Source organism: Capsicum annuum, unplaced genomic scaffold, assembly GCF_002878395.1.
Source record: "Capsicum annuum cultivar UCD-10X-F1 unplaced genomic scaffold, UCD10Xv1.1 ctg2655, whole genome shotgun sequence".
Taxonomy (NCBI): Eukaryota; Viridiplantae; Streptophyta; class Magnoliopsida; order Solanales; family Solanaceae; genus Capsicum; species Capsicum annuum.
In genome coordinates this window covers 1-5451 of record NW_025832840.1, presented here as the reverse complement: position 1 = coordinate 5451, position 5451 = coordinate 1, and positions in this window count along the sequence as shown.

Sequence of the window (5451 nt, the reverse complement as noted above, 5' to 3'; positions counted from 1 at the left end):
GTACGTATTTCAGGGCTCTACTTCTAAAGGCTTGATAAATTTGGTGGAGAATGATACTTCATCAGAGTTATGGCATAGAAGGTTGAGTCATATGAGTGAGCAGGGGATTGATAGTTTGACTAAAATAAATTTGCTTTCTGGAGTAAAATAAGCAAAGTTGAAGAAGTGCGTTCATTGCTTAGCCGGCAAATAGAAAAGAGTTTCTTTTCAGAGTCATCCGCCTTCAAGAAAGCTTGATTTGCTGGAGTTGGTGCATTCTGATTTGTGTGGTCCTTTTAAAGAAAGGTCTTATGGTGGTGCACTTTACTTTGTGACTTTTATTGATGATCATTCTCGCAAACTCTGGATATTTTCTTTGAATTCCAAGGATCAAGTACTTGATGTGTTCAAGAATTTTTAGGCCTTGGTTGAAAGACAGACAGGGAAGAAATTAAAATGCATCCATTCAGATAATAGTGGTGAGTATATTGGCCCTTTTGATAGATATTGCAGAGAGAATGGTATTCGGCATCAGAAAACTCCTCCAACAACTCCTCAGTTGAATGGTTTAGCAGAGAGGATGAACAGAACTCTAGTTGAGAGGGTTAGATGTATGCTTTCAGATGCTAAGCTGCCAGATTCTTTTTGGACAGAAGCACTTAATACTGCTGCTTATGTTATCAATTTATCTTCTACTATTGCTTTGGATGGTGATGTCCCTGATAGAGTTTGGTCTAGTAAGAATTTTTCTTATGATCATCTTAGAGTCTTTGGGTATAAATCTTCTGTTCATGTTCCTAAGGATGAAAGGTCAAAGTTGGATGTTAAAACTAGACCGTGTATCTTCATTGGTTATGGTCAAGATGAATTTGGCTATCGTTTCTATGATCCAGTTGAGAAAAAACTTGTTAGAAGCTGCGATGTTGTGTTCTTTGAAGACCAAACAACTGCAAAGTTTGACAAAGCTGAGAAAGTTGATCCTCAAGTGGTGAGAGCTTAGTTGATGTTGATCCAGTTCCTTTGACTACTGCTCTTGAAGAAAATCTTCATGATGATGAAAATCAAGTTGATAATGAAGATGATGATCATGTTCAGAATGACCAGCAAGAAGTTGTTGATGCTCCAGTGCAAGTTGATATAGTTAATCAGCAACCAGTTGTTGAAGCTCCAGAGAGTTCTCTCAGACGATCTACAAGAGAGAAAATACCTTTATCTCGTTATTCTCCCAGTGAGTATTACTCTTGACTGACGGGGGAGAACCTGAGAGTCTTGATGAGGCCATGAAAAGTGAAGAAAAAGAAAAGTGGTTTGATGCTATGGAAGATGAAATTAAATCTTTGCAAGATAATCATACCTTTGATTTGGTTAAGCTTCCTAAAGACAAAAAAGCTTTGAAAAATAGGTGGGGTTTTCGAGTGAAGCACGAATATGGTAATCCAATTCCACGTTACAAAGTTAGATTGATTGTGAAAGGATTTAACCAGAAAAAGGGAGTTGATTTTGATGAGATATTTTCTTTGGTTGTGAAGATGTCATCCATTCATGTGGTTCTAGGCTTAGCTGTAAGTCTAGATTTAGAGGTTGAGCAAATGTATGTTAAAACTGCTTTTCTCCATGGTAACTTAGATGAAAAAATTTATATGGAGCAACCTGAAGGTTTTGAAGTCAAGGGAAAAGAGAATTATGTTTGCAAATTGAAGAAGAGCTTGAATGGTTTGAAACAAGCTCCTAAGCAGTGGTGCAGGAAGTTTGGTTCCTTTATGAGTCAGCAGGGCTTCAAGAAGATTACTTCATACCATTGTGTTTTTTGCAAAAATTCTCTGATGGTGACTTTATTATTGTGTTGCTTTATGTTGATGACATGCTTGTTGTTGGTCATAGTGCTTGCAGGATTCAAAAGTTGAAGCAAGAGTTGAGTAAGTCTTTTTCTATGAAAGACTTAGGACCAGCAAAACAGATTCTTGGCATGCAGATTGTCCATGACAGAAAGGCCAAGAAGTTGTGGTTATTAAAAGAGAAGTATATTCAGAAAGTACTTCGAAGGTTTAACATGGACAAGGCTAAGGTTGTCAGTACACCTTTAGCTATGCACTTCAAGTTGAGCACGAAGCAGTGTCCTTCCAGTGATGATGAGAAGGAAGATATGAAGAAAATTCCTTATGCTTCAGCTGTTGGTAGTTTGATGTATGCAATGGTTTGCACAAGATCGGATATTGCTCATATTGTTGGTGTTGTTAGTTGTTTTTCTTCTAATCCGGGAAGAGAACATTGGAATGTTGTAAAGTAGATTATGAGATATCTTTATGGCACTTCTAGTCTGAGTTTGTGTTTGGGTACAGGGAAGCCTAGTCTTTGTGGTTATACTGATTCAGATATGGCCGGTGATGTTGATACTCCCAAGTCTACTTCACGGTATTTGGTTACTTTTGCAGGGGGAGCTGTGTCTTGGCAATCTAGGTTGCAAAAATGTGTTGATCTATTTACTACAGAAGCTGAGCTTATTGCTGCCGTTGAAGCTTGTAAAAAATTGCTTTGGATGAAGATATTATTGAGGGAACTTGGTTGTACTCAAGAGAGGTATGTCCTTCATTGCGACAGTCAAAGTGCCATACATCTTGGCAAGAATTCTACATTTCATGGTCGGTCTAAACGCATTGATGTGAGATACCGTTGGATTCGGGATGTGTTAGATTCTAAGTTGCTTGAACTTGAGAAGATTCATACGGATGATAATGGTTCCGATATGATGACTAAAGCTTTGTCAAGAGGAAAGTTTGAAGATTGTTGCATGATCGTCGGGATGGAGATCTCCTCCACATAGTTGGGAGGGGGAGAATTGTTGGGTTATTGGGTCTTTTTCCCTTCCTATGTGGATAAATGAAGCCCAATTTGAACCAACCCACTTTTTCCCATAGGCCCATTACTATGGGTCATATATATTGATCTTTTTAGGTCTTATTCACCATCACAAAAAGAGAGTTTTCAGCAGCCAAAGAGAGAAAAACAAAGCTGATTTTCGCACCTAAATTTCAGCCACAGCTGTCAACTTCAAATTGTGATTCCCGCTTCGTTTCTTCTCCGATTGAGATGATTTTTGGAATGCTTGTTCCTCTAATCTCAATATTTGATTAAGAACTGACGGATCTTGATTTGGTGGCCTGTATCTCCTGTTCTTTATTCCCAAATAGTAGCTGCATTTTTTGTACTTTCACTCATTTATTTCTCTAGTGTTTGGTGCTGTGGATTATGTATTGTGTCTTGTTGTTTGGCACTTATTTGGTGGACATTTTGGAGGACAATATTGTAACTCTTTGGTGATTATAGTGGAGGTTTTGGTCCCGTGGTTTTTTACTCTTCACACTGAAGGGTTTTCCACATAAATCTTGTGTCTCGTGTGATTGCTTTTATTCTTGTCTTGTTTCATTTGGTTGAGTTGTTTGTTGTATATTACTCTATTTTGTTAGGGTTTATTTGTCTCCTCTTGGTTCAAGTTGAAAGGGAAAGTTTAGTCTTAGGTATTTTCCGTTTAATTGTGTGCTCGTCTTTCCTAACAAAATATTTTTCATACACTAATCAAATTCTGCTAATAAATAATGTTTTGAATTCTTTTTTTTTTTTCAAAAAACAAATTAAAAAAAAAAATCTTTTAAAAAATATAGACAAACGGAAACTACACTTAACTTTTAGCATCAACAAAGCTGAAAATAAAACGTGCAACGTAACTTGTCTAATTAATCAAACTTTTTACTAATCTTTCACAAATATATATTTGTTAGCGGCAGAGCTAGTAGAAGAGAACTCAATTGATTTTTTCGTCAAAAAATTATACTTCGTATAACACAAAAAACAAAGTGTGTATGTATATAGCTCGTTGGGTGCCCTTTCAATAACGAAAAATTTCAATGTTGCTTTATTTAATTCGTTCACCTTGATATTTTATTATCGTTATTTTTGTTATATATTTTTTAGGTTGCGTACACATTTTTCTAGCCAAAGATAAATTGGAAAAAATCTCTCCGTCAATAGTACTTTTTAGATCATAGATTAGTATATTTATTTTGTTGACTTCGACCAAAACATTCTGTAAATGGTAATTCTATTTTCTCTTTGCCGGTTTGCCTGTTTCAACTGTCTCACTAGTTATGTGATAATCTTTATATTTTCAAAAAAGTGTTTCGAAAGATTAACATGGATTATGTGATAATCTTTAGATCAACATATTAGGGAAAGGTCGATAGAGTCGGAGTCAGATGTACGGGTTGACCTAAAGGCTGAAAATGCCAATGTAAGTTAAAAAATCTACTTACAAAGTTATAGTAAAATTTACTCAAAATGTCAATCTGTTTTGAATTATTATCGAATGCACTTTGTTTTTTTTTTTGGTTTCCCAAGGTATCCTCACAGCCGGCAGCCGTGAGACTGAGACTAATCCTTCGTTCCTCGGTCAGCACATTTTGCGGTAAGAAACTGGCCACAGAGTTTGCTCGTGTAGTGTTGTTTGATTCTAATACAACGATCATTCATAATATTCTATGCTGAATCATATAATATCATGTGTCTGATTGAGATAACAGTTTATAGACTGTAAATGATGAATATATTATGTGATTTTATATGTTGTGATCTTTCTAAGTTTAGTGGAAACAATCTTATGTACGGAATTTGCTTCACATCATTCTGAAAAATTATTTTTGGTCATTTGTGGATTAAGAATGATATGATGAACTTCATACAAGTGAATGCTGATATGACAACATTTTATCATGTATTAGCTCTAGGTGATTTTTTTTTTTTCTGTTTCATTCTTGTTTTGTTTTCTTGCCTTGATAGTCATAGTATTTGTTATTGTTATTGTTATTGTTCTTTTCTTCGTTATGCTTTACCTTGCTTAGTAATAGTAAAATTTACTAACATTTTTTTTAATATGCAGAATGATTATGAATGCTGCTGGTCTGAGTTCGGCCCAACCACACCTACACAGAAGGAAGCTTCTCAAATTTAGACCCAAAAAATGATGGGGGAAGACAAAGGGAGAGAATCTATAGAATAGGCTATCAGAATGAATTGTGACGCATTCAGTCAGGATTGCGAGGTATTAGTTCCTCACGTTAGGCTGAGGAGATTGATCATGTTCAGCTTGTTGCTATGCCGCAGGAGATTTTACAGCTTACGTGTGCCTTGACATAATCCATCGCTCAAAATGATATCATGTGCAAAATCGTTGAGGAACTTAAACAACACGTGATTAGCATGGCTCATCGTCGTTGTCATCATTCTCCCTCTCTCGATTCAAGTAGCAAAAAAGACACACAAAGTGACGAGGAGTTAGTTGGGTTGCTCTTTATTATTGTTGGATTTGATGCTTCTAGACATTTTTTGAACATTCTTGAAATTAACTTTAACTTTTGAAAAACTTTTTGGATTGTTTAAGTGTTTTGTATGCTATTGGGTTGATTGATTAAATGTTGTTGA